Here is a 21,691-nt window from a genome sequence, read left to right as displayed (position 1 = left end):
AGTCTTTTACATTTCTGGTAAGATTTATTCCTAAGTATTTTATCTTCTTGGGGGCTACTGTAAATGGCATTGATTTAGTGATCTCCTCTTTGATGTTCTTTTTGTTGGTGTAGAGGAATCCAACTGATTTTTGTATGTTTATCTTGTATCCCGATGCTCTGCTGAACTCTTCTATTACTTTCAGTAGTTTTCTGGAGGATTCCTTAGCGTTTTCTGTGTATAAGATCATGTCATCTGCAAATAGAGATACTTTGACTTCTTCCTTGCCAGTCCGGATGCCCTTTATTTCTTTATCTAGCCTAATTGCTCTGGCTAGGACTTCCAGCACAATGTTGAAAAAGAGTGGTGATAAAGGGCATCCTTGTCTGGTTCCCGATCTCAATGGGAATGTTTTCAGGCTCTCTCCATTTAGGGTAATGTTGGCCGTTGGCTTTGTATAAATGCCCTTTATTATGTTGAGGAATTTTCCTTCTATTCCTATTTTGCTGAGAGTTTTTATCATGAATGGGTGTTGAACTTTGTCAAATGCCTTTTCTGTATCAATTGATAAAATCATGTGATTCTTGTCTTTTGTTTTATTTATGTGGTGGATTACATTAATTGTTTTTGTAATGTTGAACCATCCCTGCATACCTAGTATGAATCCCACTTGGTCATGGTGGATTATTTTTTTGATATGTTGTTCAATTCTATTGGCTAGAATTTTGTTGAGGATTTTTGCATCTACCTTCATGAGGGATATAGGTCTATAATTTTCTTTTCTTGTGGTGACCTGGTTTTGGTATCAGGGATATGGTGGCTTCATAAAATGAGTTTGGTTGTATTCCATCCTTTTCTATGCTCTGAAATACCTTTAGTAGTAGTGGTGTTAACTCTTCTCTGAAAGTTTGGTAGAACTCTGCAGTGAAGCCGTCCAGACCACGGCTTTTTTTTGTTGGGAGTTTTTTGATTACCTTATCAATCTCTTCTTTTTTTATGGGTCTATTTAGTTGTTCTCCCTCTGTTTGTGTTAGTTGAGGTAGGTAGTGTGTTTCTAGGAATTCATCCATTACTTCTAGGTTTTCGAATTTGTTAGAGTATAGTTTTTCATAGTCATCTGATATGATTCTTTTAATTTAAGTTGGGTCTGTTGTAATATCGCCCATCTCATTTCTTATTCGGGTTATTTGCTTCCTCTCCTGGTTTTTCTTTCGTCAGTTTGGCCAGTGGTTTATCAATTTTGTTGATTTTTTCAAAAAACCAGCTTTTGGTCTTCTTAATTCTTTCAACTGTTTTCTGTTCTCTAATTCATTTAGTTCAGCTCTAATTTTCATTATTTGTTTTCTTCTGGTGCCTGTTGTGTTTCTTTTGTTGCTTTCTTTCTATTTGTTCAAGTCGTAGTGATTAGTTCTTTGTTTTGGCCCTTTCTTCTTTTTGGATGTGTGCATTTATTGATAAAATTGGCCTCTGAGCACTGCTTTTGCTGTGTCCCAAAGCTTCTGATCGGAAGTGTTTTTGTTCTTATTGGATTCTATGAATTTCTTTATTCCATCCTTAATGTCTTCTATAATCAAGTCTTTTTTGAGCAAGGTATTGTTCAGTTTCCAGCTGCTTGATTTCTTTCCCCTGCTTTTCCTGTTATTGATTTCCACTTTTATAGCTTTATGGTCAGAGAAGATGCTTTGTAATATTTCAATGTTTTGGATTCTGCTAAGGCTTGCTTTATGACCTAATGTGTGGTCTATTCTAGAGAATGTTCCACGTGCACTAGAAAAGAAAGTATACTTGGCTGCTGTTGGGTGGAGTGTTCTGTAAATGTCTATGAGGTCAAGTTGGTTGATTGTGGCATTTAGATCTTCCTTGTCTTTACTGAGCTTCTTTCTGGAAGTCCTGTCCTTCACCAAAAGCGGTGTGTTGAAGTCTGTTACTATTATTGTGGAGCTATCTATCTCATTTTTAAATGCTGATAGAGTTTGTTTTATGTATCTTGCAGCCTTGTCATTGGGTGCATAAATATTTAATATGGTTATATCTTCTTGGTGTATTGTCCATTTAATCATTACATAGTGTCCTTCCTTATCCTTTCTGATGAATTTAACTTTAAAGTCTATTTCATCAGAAATTAATATTGCCACTCCTGCTCTTTTTTGATTGTTGTTTGCTTGATATATTTTTTTCCATCCTTTGAGTTTTAGTTTGTTTGTGTCTCTAAATCTAAGGCATGTCCCTTGCAGGCAGCATATAGATGGATCTTGTTTTTTAATGCATTCTGCCACTCTCTGTCTCTTTATTGGTGCATTTAGTCCATTTACATTCAGGGTAACTATGTATAGGTATGAATTTAGTGCTATCGTTTTGATGTCTTCTTTTGTGTGTCGACAGCTTCTTTTTCCCACTTGATTTTATGTGCTGAGTAGATTATCTTTATATATTGTCCTTTCCTCATATTTGTTGTTGTTGGCTTTGTTTCTGCTGAGTCTGTGTTTTTCCCTTGTATTTTATTTTGATGAGTAGGATAGTTTGTCTCCTTTGTGGTTACCTTATTATTTACCCCTATTTTTCTAAATTTATAACTAACTTTTATTTCTTTGTATTGCCGTATCTTCCTCTCCATATGGAAGGTGTATGATTACATTTCTTAGTCCCTTTTTATTATTTTAATGTTGTCTTCTTATATATAATAACATCACTGTTACCCTGTGTTGGGCTTTTTTTTTTTTTTTTTTCCCTGTCTGGGTTGACTTCTGGTTGCTCTGTCCAGTGTTCTAGTCTTGGGTCGATACCTGATATTATTGATTTTCTAACCAAAGAACTCCCTTTCATATTTCTTGTAGTTTTGGTTTGGTTTATATGAATTTCCTAAACTCGTGTTTATCTGGAAATGTCTTAATTTCACCTTCATATTTAAGAGACAGTTTTGATGGATATATGATTCTTGGTTGGCAACTTTTTTCCTTCAATTTTTTAAATATGTCATCCCATTGCCTTCTTGCCTGCATGGTTTCTGCCGAGTAGTCTGAGCTTATTCTTATTGGCTCTCCTTTGTAGGTGACTTTTCATTTATCCCTCACTGCTCTTATAATTCTCTGTTTATCTTTGGTTTGGGCAGCTTGATTATAATATGTCTTGGTGACTTTCTTTTAAGATCTGCTTTATGTGGAGTTTGATGAGCGTTTTGGATAGATATCTTCTCATCTTTCACAATATCAGGGAAGTTTTCTGCCATCAAACCTTCAACAATGTTCTCTGTATTTTCTGTTATCCCTCTCTGTTCTGATACTCCAATCACTCGTAGGTTATTTCTCTTGATAGAGCCCGACATGATTTTTAAGGTTTCTTCATTTTTTAAAAATTCTTTTATCTGATTTTTCTTCAAATATATTAGTGCCAAGTGATTTCTCTTCGAGTTCAGAAATTCTAGCTTCTACTTGCTCAATTCTGCTACTCTAACTTTCTATAATGAGTTATCTAATTCTGTAATTTTATTGTTAATCTTCTGAATTTCTGATTTCTGTCTGTCTATGGATTTTTCTAGCTTATTAAACTTTTCATTATGTCCCTGAATAATCTTTCTGATTTCTTTAGTTGCTTTATCTATGTCTTCCTCGGCTTGTTATACATATTGCCTTATTTTCTTCCTGATGTCTTGAGGGGTTCTGTATATTAAATTTTTGTATTCTGCCTCTGGTAATTCCAGGAATGCACTTTCATCTAAAAGATCCCTGGATTCTTTGTTTTGAGAGCCTGTTGAGGTGATCATGGCCTGTTTCTTTATGTGACTTGATATTGACTGTTGTCTACGAGCCATCTATAAGTTACTGTATTACTTTACGTTTGCTTACTGTGTCGTAGCTGCTTGCTTTGTTTCATTTTGGCATACCCCTGTGGGTTGCTTGAGTGAGCTAGCTTGATTATTTTCGCCTTTGGAGCTCTGATGTCCTGTCCACAGCTGGCTAGAGCTGTTATCAGGTATATCAGTCTAGGAGTCCATTCAGTTTTCTTGTGTGAATTCAGCTCAGGTTTCCAGGTAGCTGATATCAAGTGTGTGGTACAGGCTCTGTCCTACAGTCTAAGAGGGCCAGGAGTGATTGGAGTATATACCGGCATCTGATTGCAGCAGGGGGTCATGCTCTGAACAAGGCAGGGGGCTGAGAACTGACCCCTATGTGTCTCTGAGGAAAACACATCTCTGTTCCCTAGAACGTGCTGGTGGGTGAGCTCTTCAGAGGTACCATGGGCACCCAAACTTTTTGTTGTAAGGACTGGGAGGTACCAGTTATCCCTGGACCCATGTCACAGGTGGCTGGGTGACCCAAGTGGAGCCACCAGTCTGTCGGTCCCTGTTGTGTGTAGGTGAGGACCTTGTTTAATAGGCAAAGCAATGTCAAACATCAAACACCCACCTCTCCACTGCACCGCTGAAATGGTTGGAGTTTGCCAACAAAGGCCTATTCTCCTGAAATAGGCCCACACAGGTCCATGCAGAAGGGAAAGGTGCTCAAGTTCTATGGACTGTTTATGGCTGGACAGGAGCAGCTTCCGTCCTGAGCTCCCCTGGTTAATGGAGCTAGCAAATTATCTTTTCCCGCCAGTTGCAATTTTTTTCCTTCCCCAAGGCCAGTGGACGGCTCCAGGTGCTCACCAGGATCTATCTCAGGCCTAGGGATTCAGCAGCTGAAGCTGGCTTGGGGGTGGGGGGGGGTTGGTAAAATGTACGCAAGTACTTAGCTTTTGCCGAGAGCGCCCTTCTCCTCAGGTTCCAGAGGTGTGAGTGGGCTGTGTGGCTGTTTGCTTCTCCCTGAGGAAACTGTGGCTGAACGCTGGTACCAGCCCGCCGCCGCCACCGCCACCGCTCCGGGAATGGTGCCTGACGTCTCCCTGCGATTCAGGTCCGGTAACTCCTCTCCACTTCTGAACGTTCTCTTCCGTCCCCTGCCCCTCAGTTTGTTGTCTAAGCTTGCCTTTGATGCTGAGGGCTCCCAGCTTGTCACAAATATACTCGTTTCACTTGTTTTTTTGGGTCTTTGTTATAAAGAGGGCTAGATGGAAGCCTCTGTCTATTCTGCCATCTTGGCTCCGCCTCCACTTTTCAACCGGAATCCAACTGATATTTGTATGTTTATCTTGTATCTTGATACTCTGCTGAACTCTTCTATTAGTTTCAGTAGTTTTCTTGAGGATTTTTTAGGGTTTTCTATGTATAACTTCACGCCATTTGCAAATAGAGATACTTTTACTTCTTTTCCAATTTGGATGCCTTTATTTCTTTATCTAGCCAAATTGCTCTGGCTAGGACCTGCAGCACAATGTTGAATAAGAGTGGAGATAAAGGGAATCCTTGTCTGATTCCTGTTCTCAAGGGGGATGCTTTCAGACTCTGCATTTAGGATAATGTTGCCTCTTGGCCATTTCAAGGATTTTATTGGCCTCCCCATGTGTCCGTGATATACTAGATCATGGCTCCTGAGGCTAGTCAACCTCAGGTCCCTGGGTATTTCCTCTTGCTCTGGTCATTCCCCATTCATTTCCTCTTCTAGCTTCCTGTCTATCTCTGTAGCTCCTGTATATATCTGTGAACATCCAATATGAAGACTTGTACCTCAGGTCTTCTGTTACTTGGTGCCTCTCAGTGGTCTAATCCATGCTTCTTAAGATACACTGTGCACACAAATTACCTGGGGAGCATGTTAAAATGCAGATTTAGATTCAGTTGCTTTTAGGTGTGGTGAGATGGTGCATTAGTAAGACCTTCCACATGATGCTGGTGCTACTGGTCTATGGACCACAATTTGAGTAGAAATAATTTATCTGTAGTACAGTACTAGTCCATTAATTTTCACAAAATTTGTTCACATGAAAATCCCTTTAATTTTCCCTAGAAAGGAGGTATAGTAAAGGCAAATTCTATTAAAAAATTTATGCCATACTTTAAATAATTAAAATTTTTCTCAGGGTAAAATGCTCCCCAATATTTCACTTGTAACTAAGTACCTTGAGGATTCTCCAAGTGTGATACCGATAACACTTTGTATATTACATTTAAGTGTATTTCCTGCAGTTACCCAGCTGTGTTAGTAGTGAAGCTGGCATAACCAAGGGCGGAAGGTCAAGAGTGGCATAAACTCTGGGAAAAACAGATTAAAACATTTTTTTTTCTTTTTCCAGCTCTGTAAGATGGATGCCAGAATGCAAACTACTCCCAGTGTACTGGGAATATTTTTTCTATTTGTTCCTCTGGGGATTTAGTAATTTCATTTGGGTTTCTGTTCACATAAGCTGTCACCATTTTCATAATGACAAGCTTTACCTAAAGTGTATGCCCTCTCCTTTCAGCATTGACTGATATGGAGCTTGTAGCCCAATCAATTATCTTTTTGCTGGCTATGAGACCACTAGCACTAGTCTTTCCTTATGTATTTATTCTCCACCCACCCTGATATTCAGCAGAAACTGCAGAACGAGATTGATGCAGCTTTGTCCAGTAAGGTGAGTGAATGATGCATGAGCCTTTGCAAGAATGCCTTCCCACATTTTTAAGGAGAGATTTTGCAAAAAGCATACATATTGATTCTTTTACCGTCATCTTGCAGCTGCACTGTCTGGAACATGAAGACTTCATGGTAAACAAGGCTTGGAATAAAGAGATAGTGTGGCACACTGGCTCTCAAAATTGTTTGGCCCAAAATTGACATACCCCACTTAAGCTCACAGCTTCTTCTGAATGCAAATGACTGGAAAATGTGGGAGACTCAATGGGTATTTAGTGAGCAGTGAATGTCTACCACGCAACCCTATGAGACAGTGGCTATAATTATCTCTACATACCATATCAGAAATTAAGTTGCAGAGAGATAGAATAACTTTCCCAAGGTCATATGGTGAGTTATGAAGAAACCAAGATATGTTCTGGTGTGCCTGAGCTAAAGTCTTAAAGTCTATAGTGTTTTTCCTCTGAAATAGCCTACACTGTTTTTAGATCTCTGCAAAGTTGGAATTCTTTATGGTGTGAATAGATCTTGTCTGTGGGGCTGGAGTGACTTGTTTGGCAGTGAGTGACCACACCTAAATCCTGAAGCAACAACTAGGAGAGTGTCCCAGCAACAGAGGATGTCTCTTGGATAGAGTTCTGACTTTCTTTATAACTTTCCCCAGAGCTGAAATTGTGTGCCCTGGTTCCACCCAATCCTAGCCTTCTTTTCTCATATTTGTGATACTTAGGTCCAGTTTCTACCCAAATTATTTATATTGTTCCTGTATAATTTTGAGTTCCTCTTTATATTCTCTCTTTCTCTCTCTGTCTTTTTCTCTGCCTATCTATCATGTGTCTGTTTATCTATCAATCATCTATCTATCTGTCTGTCTATCCATCTATTTATCTATCTATCTATGCTGTTATATATCAGAACAGTTAGCAGTATTTCTGAACCACAAAGGCTTGTGTGATATTAGGGGTTTGGTAGTTTAAATTTTCTCTTATCTTGGTACATGTCTTAGCTTGGGCTGTCTAGAGAAGCCAAATCAGTAAAGTGTAATATATATGTATATGCGTATGTATGTATATATATATATATACATATAACAGATGGAGAGAGAGAGATTTACACCAAGGGAATTTTTCACGTGGTTGTAGAGGCTGGAAGGTACCAATTACATGGGTCAGGATAGAGGCTTCTCCTGATTCACATAGCCACAGGGGCTGGGGAACCCAAGATTAGCAGATCATAGAGCAGGACTTTGCTCACAGACTGTGACGATTAATGAACCCCAAGATTGGCAGGCAAGACAGCAGGTAAGCTGCTAGCTCAAGTCCCAAAACTGAAGGTCAGAAGAACAGGAGCCAGCTGCAGGATCCAGCACAAGCAAAAATATATTCGATACAGTCCATACTCCCAAGGAAACTCCCTTTCGGCTGATTGCCTACTCACAGAAGATCCCATCATGGGGGTGATCTCATATCAAATCTCAACAGGAAAGTGATCATAACTTTACGTGACTGTCAAAACACTGAGAATCATACCCCAGGCAAGTTGACACACAATCTCAGCCATCACCTTTGTTTTAAATGTGTACTGTAACTTGCACATATATTACTTAAAAGTAATGGTCATAGTCTGTTAGTCACATTTGTTGACAAGAGAAAGAAAGTAGCACATGGAATGCTAGGGATTTCAGGCCCCATTTAGAGGTTTTTCCCGAGGGTCTCCCATATCATAACTGCTCCACCAATCTTAATGGACCATTAAGTAGGTCAAAGGAACGTAGTAGATGTAAAAATGATTTATAAATGTTAAGGTCCATTACCAATGTCAGATATTCTTTGGAGATTCCAATTCTTCTATAGTACTGCCTAGGCTGTGTTGAGTTTCAACTTTTTGAACTCTGTTTATTTCTTCCCAGCTACCTCCCACATATGATGTCATGTTACAGATGGAGTTTCTTGACATTATGGTGAATGAAACACTCAGATTACTCCCAATTGTTGTCAAGCTTTAGAAGGTCTGTAAGAAAGATATTGAAATCAATGAAGTGATCATTCCCAAAGAGAGAGTGGTGATCGTGCCAAACTTTGTTCTTCACTGAGACCCAGAACACTGGCCAGAGCCTGAGAAGTTCCTTCCTGAAAAGTACAGGACTCCTGGGAAAGGGAAATTTCTCTGATCCAGGCTTGTTCGAGCACATTCTGACATCTCTTAGTGTAGATGATAAACCTGTGACTGCACAATCATTTGCTTATGTATCTTTTCTATTTCTAGTAGATTTGTTCTTGTTATAAAAATCGTCCTTTTTTGGAAATTTTACAAACTGTATACTAGAAAAAAGAAAACTGTGCACATTCATAGTCACAGCATGTTAAGATAATTCTTATTAATATTGAGTTGTAAGTGCTATGGATATTTTTCTCTGCATATATAGATTTAAAAAAAATTAGAATAGTATATTTTATTTGGCTTTGAGTTGTTTTCTTTATTTAACAGAAGACTATCATTTTAGTTATCTACTCTTGCTATAACAGAGATACCACAAGTGGTTGGCTTTAACGGAGATTTGTTGTCTCACAGTTTAGGAAGCTAAAAGTCTGAATTCAGGGTGCCAGCTCCAGGGGAAGGCTTTCTTTGTTGGCTCTGGGGAAAGGTCCTTGTCATCAATCTTTCCCTGGTCTAGGAGCTTCTCAGCACAGAGACCCTGGGTCCAAAGGACAGAATCCCCTCCTGGTTCTTTATTCTTCATAGTAGGAGGTCCCCTGTCTCTCTGTTTGCATCTCTTTTCTATATCTCAAAGGAGATTGCCTCAAGATACATCCTAATCTTGTAGATGTAGTTCTGCCACATTAACATAACTGCTTCTAACCCTGCCTCATTAACATCATAGAGGCAGGATTTATAACACATAGAAAAATCACATCAGATGATGAAATGGTAGGCAATCACACAATACCAGGAATCATGGCCTAGCTAAGCTGACACACATTTTTTTTGGAGGGAGCATTATTCAACCCATAACAACTTTAAAAAGTATCCTATGTTACTATATAAAAAAAAAATAGATGTAAGCATATCATATTTTTGATGATTGCTGTTACGGATTGACAGAGGAACCTCATGCCACTGAGAAAGCAGTGCTGGGAGCAGAGTGTGTCCTTTGGACCCAGTGTTTCTGAGCTGAGAAATTCTTACACCAGGGGAAGATTGATGGCAAAGACCTTCCCCCAGAGCTGACAGAGAAAGCCTCTTCCTGAGCTGACACCCTGAATTTGGACTTCTAGCCTCCTAGACTGTGGGAGAGCTTGGCGTCAGAAGAGTGGGATGCTGCTCTAACAGGTACCTAAAATGTGGAAGAAATTTTGGAAGTGTGAACACATAGAGACTGGAAGAGTTTTAAAGTGCCTAATAGTAAAAGCCTAGATTGCCTTGAAGAGACTTTTGGTGAAATTATGGACATCAAAGACAATTGTGGTAAGGACTCAGGAGGAAGTGAAAAGAGCTGTTACACTGGAGATGGTACAGACGTCAAGAAGAAGGAGCAGAGAAACTGCAGCAACAGAATGAGAAGACCAGTGTGGAACAGTGCGGGAGCCAGCCCACAGAGCTAAAGAGTTGAGTGCCTTTGGCAAGAGGCTTCCTGGTGGAGTGGGGTGCATTTTGGCACTTATTGGTGGAACTAAAGAGCTTTGGAACACTTGCCCCAGCTGGGCAGACATGGGCAGCAAGGCCTGAGGGGCTGAGAGGCCAAGGAATCAGGAAGCAGAAGTTGAAGAGACAAGGAACACAGGAAGCAGAGCTGCCTCAGTCTCAAACAGTAGGGTCATAACCTCTGGGGTTTCAAAGTGTGGAACCATGGCCTCTAGGGTTCCAAGGTTTGAACCACAGCCTCCTAACTTTCAAAGGATCAGGCCTTTACCAACTCAGTTCCGGAGTATAGGCCAGTTCACAAGTGCCAGCTGGATGGGGTCAGATCCCCTGCCCAAAGCTGAGGGGGTAGGGCTGCCATGCCCAAGGAGTAAAAGAATGGGAACTGCCAGGGCTGGGGGGTAGGGTCACCACTCAGGTGAACTAGGATAATTGGGCCACACAACTGCACGGGAGCAGCATTGCCATTCCAGTAGACCTGGAAGGTAAAGCTGAAGCCCAAGGCTGAGGGGCCTCCACCCAGAATCCAGAGAGTGTGGTCACTATCCAGAGTCTGGAGAGTAGGATCATTGCCTAAATGGTCTCAGGAGACCAGAGGATTATTTTCAAGCCTTGAGGGCTAAAGGATGTGTTCTGCTGACTTGCTTGGTGCCTCCTATCCCTTCTTTCCCTCAATTTATTCCCATTTGTAATGGAAATGTCTAGTCTGTGACTGTTACACCACTGTACTTTGGAAGTGGATAGCTTGTATTGTAGATTTCACAGATGAAGAGGAATTTTTGGTATTTGGACTTGGAGTAGAATTAAGACTTTTGTTATGATATGGTGGAGTAAATGTATTTTACTTGTGGCAAGGGCGTGAAACTTGGGGGCCAAAGGGTGGAATTTAATGGATTGAATTGTGTCCCCTCCAAAATATGTGTCAGCTTGGCTAGCTCATGATCCCCAGTATTGTGTGACTGTCCACCATTTTGCCATCTGATATGATTTTCTTACGTACCGTAAATCCTGCCTGTATGATGTTAATGAAGCAGGAATAGTGGCAGTTATGTTAATGTGGCAGTACTCGATCTACAAGATTAGGTTGTATCTTGTGGCAATCTCTTTTGAGATATAAAAGAGAGAAATGAGCAGAAAGACAGAGGAATCTCTTGCCACCAAGAAAGCAATGCTGGAAGCAGAGTGCATTCTTCGGACACAGGGTACCTGTGCTAAGAAGCTTCCAGCCCAGGGGGAGATTGATGACAAGGACCTTTCTTCAGTGCCAACAGAGAAAGACTTTTCCTGAAGCTGCCACCCTGAATTTGGACTTCTAGCCTCCTAGACTGTGAGAGAATAAATCTCTCTTTGTTAAAGCCATCCACTTGTAGTATTTCTGTTATAGCAGTGCTAGATAACTAAGACAATTGTATACATATACCATAATTCATTTAACCATTTGCTTATTTTATTTATGTAGTCTTTTTTCTTTCTTTCTAGTTTTTTCTGTGATGCTCTCTTTAGCTCTCTGAATTTACCTTCAACTTTAGGAAGCATTTACTCATTCCATTTTTTTGACAGTGTAGAAGTTCTCGTCACTAAAGTACTAGAAGAAAGATTAAATCTAATTTGAATAAGTCCTCTGTTTACTGAACCAGAGAACTTCTATGATTCCTCCAAGCTCCACTGTTCATCCTCCTATAGCTTCATGACCTCAAAACCAGAGACCACTCAGTGTACTTCTCTCTGATTCATTCAATAATCAAACAGATATCAAGTGCTCAATATGCATTACAGTATGGTCTAGACCAGAAAGTGAGAACTCCAAATTAAAAAAAAAAAAACCTGTTCATTATGAAGAATTTTTAATATATGTCCAAGCCTATAGATTCTATTAATGTGTATCCATGTGCCTATCAGCAGCTTCCAAAACCATCAATCCATGGATGCTACCCCTATACACTTGCCACAATTACCCTCTTCCTTATTCTAGAATTATTTTGAAGTGCATTACTTACTTAAGTTGTAACTATTTTAGAATGTTTTCTAAAATATAAGGTCTCTAGAAAAAACTTATAACTACTATAACGTTTTCATTTTCCCCAATTAATATTATTTTCCTTAATATAATTAAATATTTAGGAATAAAATTTGAATTAAATTCGGTCTAACCTTCAAAGAATTTATAGCCTGGTGGTGCAGGTATAGAAGGAAATTAGTGATTACACTGTAGTAGAGTGACATCATACACCTGTGTAAATTATGTGACTTTAACTTTTCTATTAGCAAGAAAAAAAAAATTTTTTTTATTAGCAAGAGACAGAGAGAGAAAAAAGAAGGATAAAAAAGAGCCAGAGGAGGAGGAAAAGGAGAAAGAGGAAGAAAGGGAAAAGTATGAGGAGGAGTGCAAGAAAAAGTAGAAAAGGAGCAGGAGGAGGAGAAGAAGAAGAGGAATAAAGAGAATAGATAAAGAAGAAGAGAAGAGAGAAGGTAAGACAAGAGGAGAGAAAAAATGAAGAGAAGGGAAAAATAACAAATTTTGCCATTGCTGTTGAGTCAATTTTGGCTCATAGCAACCCTATAGGATAGAGTAGAATGGCTCCATAGGGTTTCCAAGAACTGCCTGGTGGAATTGACCTGCTGACCTTTTGGTTAGCAATTGTAGCTCTTAACCATCAGGTTTTCCAAACAATAAATAATAGGAGGCATTTTCTCTTGCTTCCTTCTTAAATGAGGATATGACCAACACAAATGTGAGTTGAGTCAGGAACCTACTTTTTTTTAGTGAGTCTTATTTCCCAAGTGCCTTTCATAGTGTTAAAATCTCACCAAATTGAGTGCAATTGTAGTGTTTAAAGATACATTTTCTTTTAAACAGCATTCTTCTCATCTCCGCAATATGACTGAAAGCTTATATAGCATAAAGGGAATGGGAAGGATGTGTAACTTACAATTCTCATAGCAAAAAACCAAAAAACATAGTAGGTTTTCAATGACTAGTGCAAAAGTGTTCTGTGTATTATTGGCAGGGTTCTGAGAACACCAAAATGTAGCTTTTGTTGTTTTTATGCTTCATTAACTAGTTTTCATTTTTTTTTTATTGTGGAACCAGGCTCGGTAAGGAGAACAAGGACAACATATATCCTTACTTTTGTCTGCCCTTTGGAACAGAAGCCCAAAATTGCATCGACATGAGGCTTGCTATCATGAACATAAAGCTTGCTGTCATCAGAATTCTGCAGGAGTTCTCCATCAAACCTTTTAAAGAAACACAAGTCAAACAGTAAATTCTCAGCATAAATAATGTTTTAAACTGAATGATCTTGTCATGGATTGAATTATGTTCTCCCAAAGATTTGTGTATCAACTTGGTTAGGCCATGATTCCCAGTATTTTGTGATTGTCCTCCATTTTGTGACTGTAATTTTATATTAAAGAGGTTTAGGGTGAGATTGTAACACCCTTACCAGGTCACCACCCTGATCCAATGTAAAGGGAGTTTTTATGGGGCGTGGCCTGCACCACCTTTTATCTCTCAAGAGATAAAAGAAAAGGGAAGCTAGCAGAGAGGGGGAAATTCATACCATCAAGAAAGCAGTGCTGGGAGTAGAGCATGTCCCTTGGATCCGGGATCCCTGCACAGAAAGGCTCCTAGTCTGGGGGAAGATTGATGAGAAGGCTGACAGAGAGAGAAAGCCATCCCCTGGAGCTGACACCCTGAATTTGGACTTTTAGCTTACTGTACTGTGAGAAAATAAACTTCCCTTTGTTAAAGCCATCCACGTGTGGTATTTCTGTTATAGCAGCACTGGGTAACTAAGACAGATCTTTATCAAAAAAGTGTGCTCATTCATGTTTTAATAAGTCGTTCCATTGGCCATAAAATCTATTTGAAGCCATCTTTTTTTTTTTTTAATTAACTTTCATAGCCTGTCAGTTCTGAAGTTCTATAAGTGTGGCTTCATAAAGACCAATCTATAAAGTTCATTTAGAGCCAATGCAGATAAGTGTGATAGGATTACATGCAGTCTATTTAAACTAGAACAAAGCTTTAAATTCTCTTTAGAGTCAATTTCAATTTGAAACATGAAGAAATGTTGTGCATATTCATGTAGCATAGCGATGGCCCTGTCTTGGCATTGGAACGATGCTCGGCTACAGCAGAACTTATAGAATCTCCCTCATGACAGTGGTCTCAACCACCGTGTTTACATTAAAATCACTAGGGAGCTTAAAAATTCCTGATGCCTGTGCCATCTCAGAAATTCTAATATCATTAGCTCACTGTGGCTTTAAAAGCTCACCCATTGATGCTCCTGTGTGGCCAAGTTTGCGAACCACTGATTCAAACAAAGCTTTTCTGTCGTATGTGGTTTATTCCCACAATCCAGGGCCATCCTGGATACTTGACCTCCTTTTCCAGCATCTCTGTTCTGAAGAAGCTGGGCTTTTAAAATAACTATTCAAATAATAACTTGTAGGGGGAGTTTGAGATGTTTCCATCTTATTTGTGGCTTTAGGGCAGCTGTTTAGCAGTCCTATAGCTGTGTGCAAACAGACCTGAGAGAAAATAGGCCTGTGGCACACCTGGGATGGGGGAGTACCCTCCCTAGAAATCTCCTAGTGAAAGATTAGTTTTACTCACACTCCACCACAATTTGTTTGACCTTCACACAAGTATGATCAGAATTTTACAGTGTTGGTGGTGCCAGCTCTGGACTGATGGTGCACCAGTAGCTCCAACTCTTAGTGGAAGACCGTACATCATCAGAAGTTCATCATTTATGCTACACTTGGGAGCTCAAACAGATGTTGGAAAACAAAGGTGTAAAGTTACTGAAGCCCTCTTCTTTCTCATCATAAAACTAGGTTCAATAAGGAGGTGTGACTGAACTCACTGGAAGTCAGGGCCTGCCCATAAAATTAAAGTGTGTAATACTTACTTAGGGTTATCTTGCAAGTTTCAGCATACACAAAATTAACTTTTTATGGCTTTGCAAGAATAGTTTGAAATAATGCCTAAGAATGTAGAGTAAATTTTAAAAACTTAGTTTTACTTGTAATTTAAATTAAAAAGAACACAAATGAACATGGTTTTGTTTGTTAATATTTTGCTGAATGAATGGATGGATGAATAATTTCACTGTCTAGTCCTGGAATAGCTTATAGAATAGGTGTAACAAAAAATATATACGATGGCAAAAGTAGTGTTTAATGTTGTAAAGTAGTATTTTTCTTATTTTGTCTATGTTGATGCTGATACTTCATTTATTGGTTCTCAAGATGCCTGTTTCACTGTTGGAGATCCCTTTAAAATTAGACAAAGAACCACTTATTGTACCAGAATTACCTGTTGTTATAATGTTTGAGTCAAGAGATGAAACCATAACTGGAGGCTGACTTTCCCTAAGGATTTTTGCTTTGTTTTTCAAGGAAGCTGTTTTCCAAATAACTAGAGATCTCCATTGATTCTCTGAATAAAACCCTGAATTCAAGAAGGGTACAACCTATAGCCCTTTCTGAATGATTATGTATTCTGTCCACTCATTTAGCTTTTTCTTGGTGTCCACATAGAGTATTTTGTAATATTAAGATCTTGATTAAATGAGTACCAGATGTATAAATTCAGCTTACTTGGTGCTCTTATATAATATCTATCTGTTTGTCTTTCTGTCTGTCTGCCTATCTACTTAACTACCTACCCACTTTTCTATCATTTATAGCTATGTATATTACCTATGTATCATCTATTTATTTATTTAGAGAGACAGGAATGCCTGAGGGACCCCAGGCATTCCAGCCCCCGATATTTGAATCTTTCCAGCTCATGCACAGACATGTAAGAGAGCTTTCAGATAACACCAACCCCAGTCTCGTTGCAACCACATGAGAGACCCTAACCAAGAACTGCCCACCTAGGACCAGTCAACACCAGAATCATGAGCAAAACTAAGGAATATTATTATCTATTGCTTTTGGATGGTGTTTTATGCCACAATAGATAACTGGAACAACCCTTCTTCACTTCAAGTCAGTAAGATGTATAGAATCCAGAAGATAAATGAGAACTGGGGGAAACTGGAAGAAGTACTAAGTTACTGTGAATCACTAGATTCTGAGCAGCTGAGGCCTGAGCAGCAGTGACTTTTGTTTATGTGGTTAGGTACAAAGAGACAAATGAGAAAGAGGAGGGGGCTGACACTGTTAAGAATGTATTATGTGCTGGATCCTCTTGGCACCAAACCTTCGTGCTCCCCAGCATTTCTTTTAGTAGTGCAACTGTGTTGTTGTAGGCTGTGATTGCCAGCTTTCAAGAGAGCCCTCAGGGATTTTCTTCTACTGGTATTCATGTCCTTGTGTAGTCTCTCCCCAAAAGAATGGGGATGACCTATGAAGCCACTATTATGTTATGGAAATGATGACGTGTGACTTCTGAGGTTGAGTCATGAAAAAAATTTGACTTGCACCTTGCTCCTTCTTGAATCGCTCATTCTGGGGAAGCCAGTCACCATGTTATAAGGATACTCATATATCCACATTGCAAAAAAGTGGGGCTGTTTGGCAATAATCATTCTTTTCTTGCAGGTATAAGAGTTAGCACCCTCTGAAGTGGATTATGTATACCCCAGTCAAGCCTTCAGTTGATTGCTGCCCCAGCCATCATCTTGACCTCAACCTCCCAAGAGACCTCAAGCCAAAACGCCTTAGCTAGGCCACTTCTAAACTACTGACCCACAGAAATGTCAATAATAAAATTGTTTGATGCCATTCACTTTTAGCTTACTTTGTTATAGAGAAATAGATAACTAATACAGAGGCAGAGAAGCAGAGAAATTATTTTCAATGGCTGTTCCAGAGAACTCTGAAGACTGTACAGATGTCAGTCAACTCAGGTCTTGTACAAAACTAACAAAAGTAACATTCTCTACTGGCTAAGACAGGCTTCTTTCATGGGCAAAGTAATAAACACTCTGGGATAGGAAACAAATGGGAAGTTCCCTAAGTTGATTTTCTCAAGAACTAGGACAAAGGTAACAACTAAGATGCCATCAATTGCTTAGGAGAAAAATCTCCTAAGTTGTTTTTTTTCCAAAGAACCAAGGCAAAAGGCCTCCTAAAGGAACTCATTTCACCACATTCATTGTATAGATGTACCACAATTTGCCCAGTTACCTAACGAAGGACTTCTTGGTTGCTCCCATTTTTTGGCAATTATGAATAAAATGAAACAAAACAAACAAACAACAAAAATAAAATTTAAAGAAAACTTGTTGACGTGCAGCCAAACCAACTCATATTGACCAAATTGGACAGAGTAGAACTGCCCTATAGGGTTTCCAAGGAGCGGCTGGTGGCTTCAAACTGCCCACACCTTGGAATTATGAATAAAAGCTCTATAAATGTTTGTATACATGTCTTTGTGTGGATATTTGTTTTCAACTCATTTGGGTAAATATCCAGGAGCACTATTTCTGTATCATGTGGTAAACCTATAAACAAAGGCTTTCTTTGTAAGAGACTGCCAGGCTATCTTTCAAAGGAACTGTACTGTTTTGTACTCCCTGAGCAGAGCTTTAAAGGTACCTGTTGAGTGTCTTATACACCAATGAGCAAGTGAGATACATGGTATATGGGGTGTTCTTCCCACACGTATTGTCTTTCTTCTCACATTCAGTACTTCTCTTGTTACGTGATTCTTGTTAGGTGTTAGCTTCTATGGAATTACGTGGCAGAAAGAACTGCCTTCTACTATTTGTCTGGGCAGAGTGAGACCATTTTCATTGCTTAGCTCGTGTTACTGGCTACATTTCATCCCAAGCAAAGGCTAACATTTTGCTGTTGGTATAGGTATAGGTTCCAACCAGTTAAAGCAGATGAGTAGGGTGGTATGAGTCTCAGTTATAAAATCATCTTAGCTGAGTGTGTATTATGGTGGAAAAGGAAAGCATTTTAGTTTCCACAGGGATTTTGTTTCCAAAATGAATTAGAAAGGCTTTGGGATGAGAGGAGCTAATCAAATTTTCAATAATTTTCAGATGACAATCTAATCTCTCCTTGTTTAAATGTGTTCTGTGAACTACTCACTTTGAGAACACAGAGAGGGAAATCACACACAATACCATTAGTATCTGTCATAACTTGCACCTTTCTTTGTCTCTGCTGAGAGGAGATGGAGTTCTTTTTTTGGAAGACTTGTGGGTGGGTGCTGTGGGAATCGCCATGGAGATAGGAAGCAGAAATTTAACAAACTTGCTGTTTCAGTCTGAGATCTCACATTTTGCATAGTTGTCCTTGTGAGGGAGTGCAAGCATTGGATATTGGCATCCCTAAACAGCAGAGGGCTTTTAAGTCTCTCTTCATATAGATAATATTTTGTTGTACTTAGTAGTCATTGGGCCTTAGTTTCCACATCTGTAAACTGGGAATAATAGTAGCTGACCATATTTAACAGTGCCCAATGAAGTCACATGAATTGGGCAGAAACATATTGCATTCTCTGCACTCTCTATCCTACTTTTCCTGGTGATTGACTCCCAGCCTTCCATATCTTGTCTTTGTAGGCGTTTAAGCTTGCTGCCACTACTTTCTTAATTACCTCTCAGGAGGGCTCCGCTACAGAGATTGCAAAGAGATACCATGTTTAAGCTTCCATCTGAGCATGTCTATGGGACTCTCTACCTCCACTGCACTGGCCGCTCCCCTGAAAGGGGATGGTATGGCATCCAACCCATGGCCTGGTACAGTATACCTATAATTAACATTCACTCAGTCCCTGGGTGGTGTAAACAGTTAAGTTCTTGAATACTAACTGAAAGGTTGGTGGGTCAAACCCACTCAGGTTGTCTTAGAAATCCCTAGGAATTTGCTTATAAAAAGTTACAGCCAGGATGGGATACAAAATGATACTGGTGAAGAGTGAGCTTCTTGGATCAAGTAGACACATGAGACTTTGTGGGCAGCTCCTGTCTGGAGAGGAGATGAGAGGGCAGAGGGGGTCAGAAACTGACCAAATGGACACGAAAATAGAGAGTGGAGGGAAGGAGTATGCTGTCTTATCAGAGGGAGAGCAACTAGGAATATATAGCAAGGTGTATATAAATTTTTGTATGAAAGACTGCCTTGATTTATAAACTTTCACTTAAAGCACAATAAAAATTAAAAAAAAAAAAAAGGTACAGCCAAGAAAACGCTATGGAGTGTAATTCTATTCTGCAACACATGGGGTAGCCATGAGTTAGAATCAACTCCACAGGCAACTAGTTTGGTTTTGCTTTTTAACATTCACCTACTTGATCTTAAATTAATGAATGGATGAATAAATGTATTCATGCATTACACTTCCCAGTGGGACCTATTAATTTTACCAAGTGCCTTCTGGATAAAGCCTTAACCCAATATTGAAAAATATGATGGCAGTAATTTCAGACTGCTATCTCAAAAAGGAAAATGAAGGAAGTGAGACAGTTGAGACAGCACATTTAACTATGAGAAGTCCACCCACTCAGCTGGTGTGGGGCAGCCCTGAGAACTTAGTCCAGAGGGACCTGAAGTGTTGGAGAGGGGTGAGTATCAGTTTCTTCAAAGTGGCTAAAAGTGAGAAAGGCTAAAGACAGAAGAGAATGCACAAACATAGCTTGTATTACTGTTGAGTTTTAGGAACCTTTATTGTTGTTAGCTGCCACAGAGTCAGCTTTTGACTGATGATGACCTCATGCACAACAAAACCAAACACTGCCTGGTCCTGTGCCATTCCCTTGATCAGCGTTGACTCACACTGGTGTGATTCATAGGATTTGCCTTGGCTAATTTTCAGAGGTAGAAAGCCAGGCCTTTTATCTGGTCCATCTTAGTCTGGAAGTTCTGCTTGTTTTTCACATAATCTGTGTTTTTGCAGGCCAAGCAGACGAGAAACACAGGTCAGAGTGATAATAACCACCTTATATGTACTTCTGGAAACCCTGGTGGAGTAGTGGTTAAGTGCTATGGCTGCTAACCAAAGGGTCAGCAGTTCAAATCCACCAGGTGCTTCTTGGAAACTCTGTGGGGGCAGTTCTACTCTGTCTTATAGGGTTGCTATGAGTCGGATTCAACTCGACGGCACTGGTTTTTTTTTTTTATGTAAATTCTGGATGCTAAGACCTCTGGTCACTTCCACCCGGAATTCGGCAGATATCTCACAAGTGATACTGAGTGTTATTGAAATCCTCCTTTCTACCAGCTCCAAGGTCCTTCTCTCTACCCATTCCACCACCTGTTACAAAGCAGGAAATTGTCAACCGAACTGTTGCTCTCCTCTTCCCTGGGTTCGTATGCATTTTTTTCTGGAGATGCTGTCTTCCCAGAGAGGGCCATTCTTTGTAGAAGAATTAGTCTAACTTGCTGTTTATTGCTGAACTCTCTGAGGGGCTGGACTAGAAGCAATGTGAATTGATACTGCCCAGCGCAACCCTCAACTCCATCTCCTTCATGCCACATCTCCTTTTTAGGGCCATCTTGCTCAAGACCTCTTGCTGTATCAACAACATGGGATCATAGAGTGGTCAGTGCAGAATCACAGGGAAAGGGCACACTAGGACCCCACAACATCATTCAATTCAACCCATCTGACCTACCTGGATGTCTACTTGTGTAAGACATGCTGCCAGATACTGTAGCCATGAGTGTGACCAATAGCATTACAGTGCCCTTGAGAAACTCAGGATCTGACAAGTGAAATAAACAATGGTGCTGGAGGGTGGGCAATAGAACAATAGAAATGTGTACAGAGGAGAAAGTAGTTAAATCTGTTTGAGGTGGTTGGGAAGACTGGACTCTAACCATGGGGGCTCTGCCTGAGTTGGCTTTGAACGATATATAAGAGCCTTCTGTGAGCACAAAAGCATTTGAGGTAGAGGAAACTCATTAGAGAAAACTGCAAGAGTTTCCTCCACTTGTTTGAAGGAATTTCAAGAATTTTGGAGTCACAGTAGCCACGTGACAAGGAAGGTCACAACAGTTTTAAGGCTAGTGGCTTCACTTGGATTTCCTTTTTTTCTTTAATTTTTAAATGTATAATCTTTATTTTTTAATCAACAGATGCAACAATGGCCTCAAACATACCAGCAGTTGTGAGGATGGTACAGAAGAGGTCAATGTTTTTTATTTACACAAGGTTGTCATGAGTTGGAACACTTGATGGGAACTAACAAAAACATTTTTCAGTGGAAATTATAACCAAATACATAACAGAGACAGCTAAATGTTACGTAATATTCACTTGAAATTTCTGATAAGAACCAATAACCTTTGGTTTTGCTGATAACACTGAGTTGTTTAGTTACTGATCTCCCAAAATATGAACTCAAGGTAGGTCAAAGTGGGGGTATGCTTAGATGCTTTGTCTAGTGGAAAGTGCACCTTGAACTCCCCAGGCTGCAGATGGAGCTCAGGTGGCCCTTTCACTGCCTGCTGCTTGGGCTCCACCCCCTTCCCAGCATATAAACCTGCCAGCAGGCTCCCATAATCACGGCTGAGGTGGGAAGGAGGCTGTGCACAGTGGACGGAGCTCATCAGGCACAGCTCAAAGGAAAACTCCGAAGAGACTCTCTCTGGCAAGGAAAGTGATG

At 39.8% G+C, this 21,691-nt stretch overlaps 1 pseudogene; it reads left to right on the top strand.

Moving 5' to 3' along the window:
• Window positions 1-15,772, top strand: part of LOC104846491 (cytochrome P450 3A21-like) — a 67,963-nt pseudogene extending 52,191 nt beyond the window's left edge.
• Window positions 15,773-21,691: the final 5,919 nt, after the last annotated feature.

The sequence above is a fragment of the Loxodonta africana genome, chromosome 12, assembly GCF_030014295.1.
Source record: "Loxodonta africana isolate mLoxAfr1 chromosome 12, mLoxAfr1.hap2, whole genome shotgun sequence".
Taxonomy (NCBI): Eukaryota; Metazoa; Chordata; class Mammalia; order Proboscidea; family Elephantidae; genus Loxodonta; species Loxodonta africana.
The sequence above is the reverse complement of the archived record's forward strand: the minus strand, read 5'-3'. Positions and strand labels throughout refer to the sequence as shown.